The 16,283-nt window shown below is 36.4% G+C and overlaps 1 pseudogene; it reads left to right on the top strand.

Annotated features, from left to right (window-relative positions):
* The first annotated feature begins 15,492 nt into the window (after positions 1 to 15,492).
* LOC102025415 lies at positions 15,493 to 15,935 on the top strand (annotated as a pseudogene).
* Positions 15,936 to 16,283: the final 348 nt, after the last annotated feature.

The following is a 16,283-nucleotide window of genomic DNA, read 5'->3' as shown; positions in this document are numbered from 1 at the left end:
AGTACTGAAAATATGGTTTAAGAGCTATTGAAATATGCAGAGCAAGATCTTGTATTGTGTAGCCAACTGACAGAGCTATGAATTAGGTGCATATATTATTTCCTATAATATATGGGCAACCTTTATTTTATTATAAATTATCTAATTATTAATATTTTAATTTTTGGTTCATTTTTTGCCTTTTTTGGATAAATTCATCTCTCAAAATTCATAGCCAAGATTTAAAAATGGAGGACAAATATTAATATTGAATTTTTTACATTTTATTCATACTTTATGCATTCTGTGACAAATAGATACATTTCTTTTTATTTTAGCCTGGACTGTAAATAATGACAACTAGAGCAATGGCAGCATACTTCTAACGGGATTTCTTGTTAATGGCTGACAAACTACCAAAAATAAAACTGAAATTAACAACAAGTTATCTTTTTTCACTCTCCAAGTGAAAAATTCACTAGCTTCTAGCAATTTGATCATTTTTACCCCCTCCCTTCCAACCAGGTAGCTACTATGTTAATCTGAGCCTCATTATTTCTTTCCTGGGCCTGTCCCTGCCCTAGGACTCTCTCTCCACAGGACACTTACATTTACCAAACATCTAATAGTGTGACTCTCTAGTTTTAAAATCTGTTTTGAAGTCTGTAGTTAGTGTACAGGTTTAGCATTTAGGCAAATTTTTTTTCACACAGATAACTTTAGAACCCAAAGGTTTAGCTTTGAGTACCGTTACTTATTCTAGATAAACGTGAAGGGGAAGAAAAGAATACATCCCTGGCCCTCCAGATGAAAGAAGGATGCTTTTTAATGGGCAGAGGAAGTGAAAGAATATGGCTTATAAATTGTATTGCTGATTTAAGCTTCTCACTGGTCAGGAACATGAGGATAAAGGTACCACCGGAGGACCTGTGGCCACATATTTATTTTTTTATGAGAGCAAAATTTTTGGACAAGTGCCATGTGCATTTCAAAGAGCAAGCTCTAAGCTGCAGACAGAATTACATGAATTAAAAAAAAAAATAGCTACATCTTCCTAGAACAGTTTCTTGCATTTAAGTTACCACAATAAGCAAAAAAACATAAAGTTCTTTGGAAAGCAAAAGAGACATGTACATCTCACTGATTTTTATCACTTCATCATGCACAACAAATCTATGTCAACATGAGTGGCAAATCTTGGAGGGAAAAAACATACAAGTCAAGGCCATGAAAACAAAAGATATACTCGGAAATTGTCTATTGTAGTTATAATGAGACTTTTTTTTTTCAGAACAGTATGCACAATATTCTGTATCCAAAGAGACTTTAAAAACCATTCTGTTAATTTAAAATGTTAATTTATTGTCCCTCAGTCAACATAAATAAAATATTTCAAAGAAAGAGTAAAAATAAGACTACATTTCACAACTCTTCTGGCTATTGTTTCCATATGACACTACCAGGTTTTGATTGTGTTAGTTTTTAGGGCTCCAATACTAAAGTATTCAAAACCTCGGGGGCTCCCACAGAAGAAATTTATCATCTCACAGTTTTGGGGCTCTAGAATTTGGAGATGCAGCCTTAATTACAATAATTATAGTGCACATTGCCTCTGAAGGTGTCAGAGAAGGATCTGTTCCAAACATCCCTCTTAGCATCTATGTGAGTTTCTTTGTCCAAGTTCCATTTTAAGAAAGAAAGTGAGAGAAACAGAGACAGAAACAGAGAGAGAGATGGAGAGGCAGAGAGAAAGGGAGGGAGATGCTACCATGTTATACTAGAGGCCCACCCTACATTGGCATTTTCATATCTTAGCTAATTATATCTCCAGTGATCCTGTTTACGAATAAGGTCACATTATGAAGTTCTAGGTCCTGGGACTTTGACATAAAAGTTTTGAAGGCATAAAATCAAACCTTGAACACTTATTAATAATTAGTATTTTCATTTCCCTTAACTATTATAGATAGTGTGAAAATAATTCATCAATTTTATTTTGCAAGCTACATAATGAAAATGAGAAACAATGTTTATACTCAAACAGCCTTGTGGTTTTGAAAAAGTACACATACAAATATGTACAGATGTTACAAAGCAGTGAGTGATAAGATTAATCCATTGTTACCAAGAGCAAGGAATAAAATTCTAGAAGGCTTTTACAGGGATGACCAAGTTGTGAAAACAAGAACACGTATAATTAGCAGAATTTGACATGCAAAAATATGGGGACAGTGAGATACACACAAACACACTTTCTCTCTCTCTCTCTCTCTCTCTCTCTCTCTCTCTCTCTCTCTCTCTCTCCCATTTCTTGTCTCTCTGTCTTTCTCTCTCTCACACACATACACGTATAAATGCACAGATATTAGGATTCCTAAATGAGGAAAAGTTGGCACAAAGCTGAAGTTATTTGGCAAGATCCTTAATGCCAAGTTAAAGAGTTTGGATTTTTCTCATGTAAGTGTGGAAACATAGGAGATTTTAAGTAGAAAAATAACATTCTAAAGTGATGTTTCAATGAAATTAATTAAGGCAGCACTGTAAGTGACTGAAGGAATGAGGTCATAGTATAACTTACATGAAACCTCTTTAGAGAATAAAGCAAAGAATGGACACATTCCCTCTGTTACTTGTAAAATCCCCATCCTTCTTCTGAAAAAATTTATTTTGCCAGGACTCTTCCTGTCCTGACACTTCATCAATTATGAAGCAATGGAAGGCTGGAAAAGCAGCAGAAGTGGAAGTACTGCTGTACCTGATTATGTTGTGCTGGATCCTCATGAAAAGAATGACACTCATTTGAAAGCTCCGGCCTCAAAGAACTGGAGATCATTTCCCAAAACTACCAAATAGCTGCACCCGCAAGATGGGAATGAGCTCATGTTTCTGAAGTATTTTAAATATTTTCTGAAAGCAATTATGAGCAGGTTCATTCGTAAACTTGTTAAGTGAAGAAGGTCATTGCTATTCTTGGGCTGCATATGCAAAAATATAAAATGAAATGGAACAGAAGAAAAGGGTCCCCTCTTTGTGATTCAGGAGAGACTGGAGTGAGAATATGCATTCAGTTTGGGGATCTCATTATGAGGAAAAGAGAGACATACTGCAGGAAGTTCAGAAGAAATCAACTGGAATAATTAAGGAACCAGAGTATTTACTCTAGAGGAAATATTAAAAGAATAAATAATGTACATAGAGTTCACTAAGGAAACATGAGAACTGTCTACAAATACCTAGTGTGTGTAAACATTGAAATCTGAAATTCAATATAAGACTAGAAGGAAGAAGATAAAATTAAAAATTAAGCAATTAAATAAAGATAATTCTAGTAGAATACAAAACAAAGCAAGGCAAATTCTATACAAATACTCAGAATATTTGCTCAAAATATTTAAAAACAAACTAGTACAATGCGTGTGTCCTGTAGAGTAAAAGCACCCAAGAATAAATACATTTTAACCCATAACATCTTACCTACTCTTCTCTTTCTAAAAATAATTTGATGTGTAGTCACTAAAAAAGAAATGGCATGTGGAAAACTGTCCTGCACTTCTCTGGAAAATAAAAGTGCAATTTGGTCATCTGTAATGTTGAAAGAAGGAATTCTGTGTCTGTAAGTTAGGAGATACTAGGCAATGTCCTTTTCTATCTAAAAAAAAGTTCTACTTATTCAAATTGTTGGAAATGGGCTGGATATTTGAATTGCTTCTCTCCTTTTCTTTACCACTCTCCTTTTGGAAGTAGGGAAAAGTATTTGTATGAGGCTGTGTACCTGGATGGGTGCCTCTACCGGCCTGCCCACCCAACCCCTTCAACAGGAAATTGCACATTTACACCGGCTTCCTTCCTCTTCTTATTCTAATGCATTTGCTTTGATGGTTCCTACTAGCACTCTTGGAAGCATGGAGGGAGAGCCATCCGGGAGAGAAATACTGCCTAAAGCCTGACATCTCTGCCTGGTGTCCTCAGCGCCCTAACTCAGAACTGGTGCAGGTCCCAAAAATCATTTTCAAATTTAATGCATGTGTTGTGATCCTAATCCTGTCTTCACAATGACAAGGATAAAATCAACCTTTTAATACCCTGGAAATGACATAAGAGTTTCTAATTGTTTCATGACTTTTACTATGAATATATTTCTTTCTGGTGCATAACTCCTATTTCCTCACTGATGGCTGTATAATGTTTTGCTTGGGTTTCATGAAAAGCACCACTTCTTGCTCATTTCTGTTTTTAGCAAAAGTAAAGATCCAACACTGACCTTCAAATCAGACTCACTATGCACAAGCTGAGATGGATGGGGTATTCCGGAACTTGGGGTCTATTCTGAGCTTCATTTCCTACACTACTATGAGTTTAACTCTCTGTGTGTGTGTACAACACTTGGGAACCAGCTGGCTCTCCACTAGTGTCATCAGAGACACTTCAGTCTTCCTCAGGGAATCAGCCAGGGCAGTAAATATAAATGTCTTCAGAATAGAAGGGCAAGCTGGAGTTACCACATGGTTGTTCACCATTCCTAAGTCAAAGGACACAGCCCAGGAAAGACACTCTTCAACCCATCCCCATTCAGAAACTACCTCTTGTGTTCATGGTCTACCTTTAAGTTTAGTACTGTTCCCCTGTTGCCTCTTTTATCTCTGTGTTACAAATTTAAAATACCATATTTATCTCTGATTTTTAAAAATGGCTATGTGACAGTTCATCTTGACTGTCAATTTGATTGGCTTGAGAAGCTAATAGAGCACATCTGTGGGTGTGTCTGTGTAGGTCCCAGGGATGTGAACCTGGGCTACATCTGGTTTCTGGCCTCTTCCTCACTGGCCCTCATCCAGCATACTCTGCTTCTCTGCCTCCATGAACTAAGTCCCTACCTTTATGTCATACTGGTTCTGCTTTGGAGCCAGTTCATCGTGCTCTGAAACCATGAATCCAAATGAACCTCTCCTCTTTTAAACTGCAATCAGACAGCAGATCAGTATAGAATTTCACAAACTTTCTGCATAAAGGCCTTAAATTCCAGGCCATTTTGCAAGATCAATAGACACATTTTCTACAGTTCTATACTTCAGCCAATAAAAAGGATTGCTTATTCCCTGATTGGTACTAAGAAGAAATCAATTTTGTTAAAAACTTAAATATAAAAATGCATATTCTTATAACTCAGACATTTATGTCTATGAATGTTGCCTTCTGTTTATATTCTAAGAAAGCAATGGTGAGATCAGGTAGGTAGCAAATTGACCACAAGTCCATACCCCAGAATCTGCAGATACATGGTGCCACTTGGAGTTGGAAAGTGAATGTGCTATTTATTGGTCTAACACAGTTCATGAAGTGAAGTGTAAAATAGGACACCAGTGACTTGTGCGCAGTCATTTAGCATCTGTTCCAGTCATGTTAATTCAGGTTGGACATCATGTGAATTCAGGGACATTACATGAAGCAGGAACACTTGAAGAAACATAATTGCCAGTTTAATAGCTTGGCAAGAAATGAATGCTTAACCTCCGAGGCAAGAAACTGAGTTTGTTTTAACAGTAAGATTCTCCATCATCCTGAAACCGTGACAACATGCCATGACTCAAAGATGCTCTTCGTTCTAACAGAGGCAGTGATTATCACTACCGAATCCTTTCTTCATTTACTCATTCTTCAGACCTCAACTCAAATAAGAACCCATCCAGGGAGATTGATTTTGAAGGATATATTAGAAATAGAGAAAATAACAAGTGTAAATAAGTGCCCAGAGTAAAAAAATAGGGGAATTTAATGAATAAGGTATTAGTTTCATACTAGAAAAGCACATAAAATAGGTGGAATGAAAGATTACATGCTAAGCGATATCTTGACTAAGGACTTTCTTGTATATTTTCACCAATGCTTTATTTCCTGTAGTAGAGGGAAGGCAATTTTTTTTACACATAGTTTTGCCTAGGAAAGGAGAAATAGACCATTTTCTCAGACTTATGGTGTACTGAGTCTGCCATTAAAATTTTAGTTGAGTTATTTTAGATATGACAAATGTGGCAAAATAGCATGAATATATGTGTTGTGTTCATTAACATTAGGATCCAATGGAAATTCAGTAGTTTACAATGTAATTTTGGAAAACAGTTGCTAAATGCATGAAATGAGGAATTTATCACATTCAAATACAAAACATGGCAATGGGAGGGCAACATGATACAGTGGGAGAGTTGGATTTAAATGCAAGTAACTACTGCTTCGGAACTTCTTACCCTGAAGCTAGTCCTATACAGGGTTCTTTTAAGGAAAAGTTGAAATTTAGTTAAACATTCTTGTATAAGAAAAAAAGAAATATGCTAAATATTATCATTTTTCAGTACATTCTGATATGTAACATGTAAGCATAATTGAAATTAATATAATGGATTGAAAAGATTTCTAGCTATAAAATTTTAAGTGTACAATAAAATTATAGTAAAATGAAGTGCTTGTGCATATGCCCCTAAAATATACTGTGCTTGTAAAACCAGAAAACTTCCAACCTCACTGTCCATTATTTCTTTAGCTGGGCTCCTGACCCTTGCTCCAGCCAAACCAGACTTTCCATTTTCTTTCCTTCATGCAAGGCTCAATAGCTCCTCCTCTTCCACTGCTTTCTCAAAGCCAACTCGATCTGTAAAAGAAGTGCAATATTTATCTGAAAAAATAAGGTATTTCACATAACATACAAAATAACACACTGGCAGAATGTATTATTTTTCCTAAGTTCTCGGTCCATCCTCTCATAGGAAGATACACATCCTGCCCTTCTGTTTGTAAGGCTTTGGAGGGAAGCAATGGTAAGTGCCACACCGTGCATTGTTTTACACATACTAAGTACTCAGTACATACATATCATAGGAGTGAAGGAGAAAGATAGTAGACTATCTATCTATCTATCTATCTATCTATCTATATCTTTCATGAAAAGGAGGTGTAGAAACTCATTCAAAAGATTTTAATGTTTGAATCCAGCTTCTAATTTTCTTAATGTCAACTGCAGTGGAATCTCTCTGTCATCAAAGCATTTTTTGTTGGGGACCACAAATTCACAATGGTTAATTTTGCCTACTTCCCTAAGGGATAAATGGAGGTTTGGGATTATTGGTATCACCCTGTGAGATTTCCTAGTAACTCTTTAGGGATACACCATCTTATCCCACCAAAACTAAACTAAGACCACTAAGATTAAAGAACATTCCAGGGCAACATCCTTCTTGGCATAAGATAATCTCTGCCCTCTTGAATCATCCCCAAATTATCCATTGCCCCACTGAGTCATAGACTTCTGAGTCTTCTGCTGACCTTGAATTTTCCGCTAGCCCCTCCTATCACTGTATACACCTAGTAAATAGTGGCTGGCTTGGAGCGTCTTTGTCTCTGCCCATCCTGAAGCACTGACCTCTCAGACCCCTTACGTGCATTACTAAATTTGTCTGTGTTTCTTATTTCATCCTTTCACAGTACTTCTCATACAGACAGGTGGGGATCTTGGCCAGGTCCCCATAACTTTTCATTTAGCTTTATGTCTCTTGCAATGCACAAGATCAGAATGAATAAATACTATGTCATTCTAATTTGTGATAATTAAGTACTTTGCAATAAAATATTGAGAATATGTTAAAGTCAGACTAGAAGTTGTTGGGGGCTGGGGATTTAGCTCAGTGGCAAAAGTGCCTGCCTGGCAAGCGCAAGGTCGTGAGTTCGGTTCCCGGTACCAGAGAAAAACCAAAAAAACAAAAAACAAAAAACAGACTAGAAGTTGTTCATCAGAATTTTAATCATGACTATAATAAGGCAACAGGGTGACTTTGTAGCAAAAATGACAAGTAAATAACACCTGAGAGCCTTCCTATGAGTCTGCAAAGTAGTATTAGTAAATATTAACAATTATGGTGGGGATAATAGCTAACCTATAATAAATGTTATATGTGAGAACTTGTGCAAAACCCTTTACATAAATCAACTAATTTAATTTCCTCCAACAACTCAGTGAAAAAAAGTATTATTTCCACTTTACAAACCAGGAAAATGAGAATTATAGAGGTTAAGAAATTCATCCCTTTGCAATGATGTGCCAGGAACACCTCTACAAACATTATTACACTCAGTTCTCATAACTACCCACTGAGGGAGGAAACATTTTACTAAAAGTAAAACAAATTTAGCAAGGGTAAGTCATGTGCCAAAAGTTACAAGCTACTGAGTGTTAGAGCTAAAATTTGAATAAGGTTTGTTTGATTTCAGAGAATGGGTCACTACTTTCAGAATCACTACCCTACCTGAAAACACACAGATGTGTACACACAGAGTCATAACAGTGCACATACACAAACATTTACACATGTATTCACACATCAAATTTTATATACTAATGATTGTATATATAGTGTGTTTATTAATTTTTGAGTTACACAAGGCTCAGAGTGAAATAAAATATGATAAATGAAAGAATTTGGACTCAAAGAGATCAACACAGATAGAAAAGTGGACAGGTAGAGATTAAATAGAAATAAATGTCATGTCCAATATTTAAATCCAGTGAACCATAAGCACAAATAAAGCACATAAAAATGTAGCTTTTCAAAATATCATGTCTGAAAATAAAAAAGGACTTGGGGGACTCCTGTCTACTAATAAGTTTAAAAGTAGTTGGCATTGTGGAACTGTCACAAAATGTCAAATTGGGGCTGGGGATTTAGCTCAGCGGCAAAAGCGCCTGCCTGGCAAGCGCAAGGTCATGAGTTCGGTTCCCGGTACCGGAGAAAAACCAAAAAAAAAAAAAAAAAAAGTCAAATTGACCTGAAGTTGTTTTAGTGTGAACAGCACACCTCTATTACTCTGTGCTCGTCAGACCCACCCCATACACCAAACAATGCAATGAAGGACCTGACAATTTCTAACCTCCAGAATTGAACATGGAATAGCTGTCTATAAATTCCAGTGGGACTATATTAGGAAAAAAGGAGTTTATTGGTTTCATATGGACCTAAGTGGAGGGACAAGAGATAGCAACTATAAAAACTTGTAAAATCCAAAAGTGATAGATATTTGCATAGAAAACTGACTGTCTTGATGAAGACTACATCTTTCAAGAAGTATCATAGTGCACGTTCAGAATGTTCTCCAATAGATTAGCTCTATTACGATCTATAAATGTGCTCTTTAATGTCTCTTCCAAACTCTAATTTCTGTGATTGCATGGAGTCTGACTTAAGCAGAATCAAAACAAAACCCTAAAACAGTTGAGAAAGGTTCAGAGTAACAGTTTTTAAAAGTAGGCAAATTATTGAGGACAGTCCTTCAACTCCCTCCAACAATTTCTAACTAGCTTAACCGATGTGTGTCTTACAGAACTTAACAGAGGAGGAATCTAGCTGATTCACCACCCCAACACATAAATACTTATTATCAGACAATAATATGTTGGAAACAAACTTTTGAAAATGATTACCACTTTAATATAATTCAGCTATGCTATTTTTCTCTTATGGATGTTGAATTTTTCCTGGCCCTAAACATGAAATATTATGTTATTTTATGTGTAAAAGTTAATATTTCCATGAACTTACCTTTCAAAAGAATTTGAAGGATTTAGCAATGGGAAAAACTCCCATATTCTTTTTTTTTTTTTTTTTTTTTTTTTTTTTTTTTTTGCTTATAAGGAACATAGTGCGTGAAAAACACCAAGAAAATGTGTGTTGTCGCTCTAGTTACAGAGCATTCCCTGTCGAAAGGTCTCCCCCAGCCCCACCCGGCTGTTGTCTCCGGCATTGTCTGCCTCTCCATTATCTCGTGCTTGCTAACATAGCTTAGTCTATAATAAAGGAAACTGAGTGTCGGCTTCAGACTGCCATGAAAACTCACATCCATATAAAGCGTTTTTCCACCTTTGTTAAGCTTCTTATCACACACACACAAAAGAAAGAACTCTCTCTCTCCTTCTCTCTCTATGCTTCTCTCTCCCTCTGCCCTTTCTAAACGATCGTTCTAATTTTATTGAGACTCTTTTGCAAGGGTGCCACACTACAGTTCACTCACTATAGCAGAGTGAACCCCAAAGAGCCAGCTTGCGACTATGACAAACCATTTCCACTTCTTATGTTAACATTTCATCTCAGAGGACTCTTTTCTCTCTCTGGCAGTTGCAAGGCACCTCTTTGTCTCTATTGCGCTTACTGTGTGAAGGGGCGTCATCGACTACAGTGAAGTGAACTTGAAATTGCCAACTTGAAGCTGGCACACAGTTTTAAAAATTTTGTTGAAGTTGACACCCCCATGAGACTTGTCCTAAGCAGCAGTTTATTCTTTCATGACATTTCCCTTCTGAGACAGCTGCGGGTAAAGCCAATATGCCACCTTCTACCCTTGGGAGCCTGGGAGGGCAGGTGATTTGATGGCATCCATTTGATCACACCCACCCCCTCCCCTTGTCCATCACAGGTGTCCTTTCTCATTGTTCTCTCTTCTCTTCTGAACTCACTTGGTTCTTTCTAACAGAACAAGATCTAAATGCTAACTGAGGCAGCCTTCTCAACAGGAGGGTTTCCCAGCAAGAGAAAATACAAGGCATTAAGGCAGCCCTCTTACCAAAGCCATAGGGAAAATTCTCTTCTCAAAATCTATTCCAAGGCCTTTGATGAGACAAATTTCATTAGTAAAATCATGTAAAGAAGCAGCTGTTCTTCCTTTCCAGGAGGAGACTAATAATGCCGAATATTGATTAGACTGATCATTGTCAAAATGTGTCTCAAGATCGTTCATATCAGCATCACCTGTGAGATTGTTTGAAATGCAAATTCTTGGACATCACCTTATGCCTAAAGAGTTAAAAAAAATCACTAATCTGTTTAATCAAGCACTCTTGGTAATTCTGTTCCACAATAAAGTTTAAACTGCCTCAATAAACTAAACTACCATCAAGTACAAGTGTATTTGATGAAAATGTGGCTTTGGAATAGAATCAAACTGAATTCAAAATGCTAGGAGGAAATGAGCAGGAAATGCAATAATGGAGTAATAATTCATGATACAATAAAGTGAGTTTCTTTCATCGAACTCCCCAAAACAGGACCATTTCAAATGTCTATGATTTATTTGAGCAATACTGTAATACCATAGTGTACATGAATAAAGATAATACCTAATCAAGGTTCTTTGCTCTACTGTGGTAACTGCTAAAATAAATTGAGATAAAGACCATCTTTTTCAATTTTCTATGGGGTTCTTATCATGAATACAAGTTGGACTTTGTCAAATGGTTTTTCTGAGTCAATTGAGCTGATCAGGTGTTTTGTTTTTTTTTTTCTCCTTGGTTCTGTTGATATGATGTATTACACTTATTGATTTGCTATGTTACACCATCCTTGTATCCCTGGGATGAATATTACTTGGTGATGGTGTATAATCTTCTTGATTATTTGTTGCATCCTATTTGCCAGTATTTTATTGAGGATTTTTGCATCTATATTCATTAGTGAGAATAGGCTATAGTTCTCTTTTGGTTGGAGCCTTCTCTGGTTTTGTACCAGGGTAGTGCCTGCTTCCAGGAATGATTTTGGGAGTATTGCTTCCTTTACAATTAAAGACTTTGAGGAGTAGTGGCATTAGATTGTCTCTAAATTCCTTGTTGAATTGAGCCGTGCATCCCTCAGGACTGAACTTTTCTTTGTTGGTAGGTTTTTGAATATATCTTCAATCTTGTTGACTGTTATTGAGTTGTTTAGAATTATCTTGATCCAATAAAAGCCATGACAAACCAATAGCCAACATCAAGTTCCTATAAAAAACTGAAAGCTTTCATTCTAAAATCAGGAGCAAGGTTTTCTACTATCATCACCCCTATTCAGTTATAGCTCTGCAAATATTACCCAGAGCAATTAGCAAGAGAAAGAAATAAAAGGAATAAATATAGAAAAGGAGGAAATTCAATTATCATTATTTACAGATGACCTGATACTCTAAATAGGAGACCCCAAAATCTCTACAAAAAGACTTTTAGATTTAACAACCAAATTCAGCCTGATAGCTAGGTACATAGTAAACACTCAAAAATCAATAACATTCCTGTACTGAGAGAGAAATTAGGGAAACACACCTCTCACAATAGTATCAAAAAAGTGAAACACTTAGAAATTAATCTAATGAAGTAAAAGATATTTACATGAAAACTACAGTACTGTGAAAAAGGATACTGAAGAGGATATTAGAAAGTGGAAAGATATGCCTTGGGTATACCTTCTTGGGTAAGAAGAACCAACATAGTGAAAATGGCCATATTCCCAGAATTATTATACAGATTTAATGCAACCCCAATCAAAATATCAATAACACATCTCACAAATTAGAGAAAACAATCCTAAAATTCATTTGGAATCAGAAGAGACCTAGAATAACAAAAGCAATTCTGGGCAACAAAGGCAAAGCAGGGAAAATCACAATCCTTGACTTAAAATTATACTACAAAGCTACTGTGATCAAAATCACATGGTACTGGTGAAACAAAACACACCTGAGGGTGAATGGAACAGATTAAAGGATGCAGAAACAACTCTAAACACACTTAGCTACCTTATCTTTGATACGGGGGCCAAATACCTTTACTGGAAGAAAGATAGCCTCTTTAATAAATAGTGCGGGAAAAATTGGCTTTCCACAGGATGATTAAACCTAGACCCATTATCTCTCACGACACACTAAACTAAAATTGAAATAAATCAAGGATTAAATATTGAAACAGAAATACTAAATCTGCTGGAAGATAAAATAGGTCAAACTCAAGCATACACAGGTGTAACAAAGACTTTACAAACAAAACCCCAATTGCATAGGAAATATTACAGACTCAACAACTGGATGTCATCCTACTGAAAATGAAAGAAACCACCAATGCAGTGAAGAGAAAATCTACAGGGAGAAAAAAATTGCCAGCTGTTCCCCTACAAAGGACTAATATCTAGAATACAGAAATAACTCAAAAATATTGGACTCTACAAACTTAAAGATCCAGTTCAAAAATAGGTATCTGAAATGAACAGACACTTTTTAGATGAAGAAGTAGAAACAGAAAACATATGAATAAATGTTCAACATCACTGGTCATTTGAGAGATGCAAATTAAAACACTGGGATTCCATCTCACCCCGGAAAGAATGGCTGCTACCAAGAAATCAACCAGTAACAAATGCTGGTGAGACTATGGGGGAAAAGGAACCTTTCTCCACTGTCAGTAGGAATGTCGACTGGTGCAACTACTTGGAAACCAGTGTGGAGATTCCTCAAAAAACTAAAAACTAGAGATTCCACTTGACCCAGCTATTCCCCTTCTTGGTATCTTTCAAAAAAATTAAAAGATGTGCATACACCTATGTTCAAAGCAGCATAATTTGCAAAAGCTAAATCTTGGAAACTGCCCAAGTGGCCATCAATGGATAAATGTATAAAGAAGATGTGGGGTTTTATATACAATGGAGTACTACTCTGCCATGAAGAAGTATAAATTTGAGAGGTTTGTAAGTAAATGGATTACCCTTGAGACCATACTTTCAAGTGAAATAAATTGGACATGCATTATTTTTCTGTTGTGAGAAACCAAAAAGATAAATAAGGAACAAAATGTATGATAGATATTGGGAAACAGGAAAAAAATGTTCAAATGAGAAGGGGAAAAGGGGAGAGGAGAGGAGGGAGGAAAGGAAGAGAAAAAGAAAAAAGAACAGAAGGAAAAATGGAAACGAAACTTTTGTAAAATAGGAGGGGAAGAGAGATTGGGGATAAAAGAATCAAGATATATTATGCACACATACAAATTTCCTATGATAAATGTGATTATATCTCCGTATCTGTATCTATATCTGTCTGTATCTATATCTATGTATAGTGTACCAATAAAATTAATAAAAATAAAATAAATGTAAAATTCAGTTATTGACGGGGGATACCTTGAGCACTTGCCCTATGTGTTGCACTATACTGTGATACAGGGCAGAAAACATACAGCCCAGTCTCACATCTAGGAAGGTAGCCAAGATATTCATATACAATAATTCAACCCTAGGGAGAAAATAACTCTATAAAGTACAAATACAATGTTTGGCAAAGTTCAGAAGAGCATAAAGAACTTTTTCCTGATCATTCAAGAAAAGATTTATGCAAACTATATTAATTCAATTTATACACACAAAAAACATAAAGGCCAGGGATAAGTGAAAATTATACTGCTCTCATTAAACAGAGTAAAAGACCACAAATTCTGGTTTTGGTCTAATAATTTATAATAATTTATAAAAATACTTGGTGGGAGTGTGGTAAAAGAAACTTTAACCACTGACCAGAATGTCAAAGTGATGTATTTCTGAGAGGAAATGAACACATCAAAGTCTTAAAAGTTTTTCTCCTATTAGACCAAGTAATTCCACTCAAGAATTTAAACAGAGTGAGTAATCGGGAATATGTATATTTTTTATATACAAGAATAATCACTGAAGCAACAAAAAATGTAAAATTGAATGCTTAAAAATAATGGATTAAACAAATAAATATGCCACATCCATAAAGGATATCATTCTGCCATCAACACTGTATTGTAGAACAGTGTTCATGACATGGATGAAGAGGACTGATGGTATATAGGATGGTGAAAAATGGCAGGACACAAAACTATATCTGTATTCCCGATCCTAATTTTTATATGTATTTCTATATATGCAGTATACTGAAGATAAATGAGATAATATTTTATCCTTGGTTAGTGTTCACTATGGGGCCATTTTTTCCCTATATTTCTGTAGCTTTTATGTTTTCTAATAAACTCACAATCAAATCTATCCTTTACCATGGTCCTGGTCTCTGCCTTCTTCTGTGACCTCATTTTATATTTCTCTGCCCCTCTCTTTCTGGTCTACAGCTACTCTGGTCTCATTTTGCTCTTCAAATAACCAAAATGCAGTTTAGTCCTGGGGACTTTGCACCTACAGTTCCTTCTGCATGGAGTGCTGTTCCCCAGGTAATTGCTGGACTGGCTTCTTCATCATTTTGCTTGGTCTTCCACAGCCTTCTCAGCCATCCAAACTGAAGTCAGATACTTGCCCCACATTTTTCCTCTTCTCGTCTTTGCATCACTTACTATCTGTGCATGTGTGTGTTTGCTTGTCACCTTTGTGCTCCCTCTAAATGCATGATCCCTGGGAACATGACTAGCCAGAGTCTCTTAAATATTACTGTACCTACCAGATGAATCAAGAATACTATCAGACAAAACAGAACAGAACCTCATTGTACTGTAATTTGCACAAAACCTGAAGACACAGGATATTGTCTGCTTCCTGGTAATCAAGCTTCTTCTATTTGGGACCAGCTGCTGAGATGAAAGCTCTACTGGAGCAGTCTCTGAATAACATGGGCAGATAGATGCTACTGCTTTAGATTGGCCTTGGTCCACATAGCTCCAATAAGAAACAAGGTATCAGTAACCTCTATGAGCTTAAGGCCAAAGCTCAGCAGATTATGAACCAGTTTGATCCCTTATCACTAATCAAATTCTTCAATTTTTCATCCATAAACCCAGAACCAGCCAGCACTCTTCCTCAGGGTTCCATGGCCAATAGCACTACAGAAATAAAGATACTGGTCATTCCCGGGACAAGAGGTTGTCTTAGCCCTGAAAACAATCAGGTATCAGCCAAGAAGAAGTTACAGGACTTAGTAAGAGTAGATCCTAATGAATAGTTGCATGGAAATGTGGAGGCACTGTTGCTGCAGATCACTGATGATTTCATGGAGAGTGTGAGGACAGCAGCCCGCCAGCACATTCGGCATTACAAGTCCAACACAGCCTAGATTGCCAGTGGAACATGTGGATCGCAGGATCTGGTTCTGAGGAAATTCAGCCCTACAAAAAAGCTTGCAGCACAGAAGCACATAAACAGAGAACTGTACTGATCCAGTAAGCAACCATCACATAATACACAGGTCAGGCTATGGACCTGTCCAATGTATTTGGAGATACTTGAGCTGAGACCTCAGCCATCTCATCCTTCGAGTTTATTTTTTAATACTCCACAGAGAAGTACATATTTTTTATTTTTAAAAATGCAGTGATATCTATAATGAATGAGAAGATATGATAAAAGAACAAAGCCTCCTACCCCAACTTCCAATTCCTTTCCCCTGCAGTCTCACAGAGCAGTAGAGTATCTTCTAGGGAAGAATTTATTTGTGGCTTATCATATAAAGTGACTGAATATGGGACAAAGCATTATGGTCTTGTGTGAGACAGTATTAGTTTTGTCAAGGGT

Source organism: Chinchilla lanigera, unplaced genomic scaffold, assembly GCF_000276665.1.
Source record: "Chinchilla lanigera isolate Chin_1 unplaced genomic scaffold, ChiLan1.0 scaffold00048, whole genome shotgun sequence".
In the NCBI taxonomy this organism is placed as follows: domain Eukaryota; kingdom Metazoa; phylum Chordata; class Mammalia; order Rodentia; family Chinchillidae; genus Chinchilla; species Chinchilla lanigera.
The sequence above is the reverse complement of the archived record's forward strand: the minus strand, read 5'-3'. Positions and strand labels throughout refer to the sequence as shown.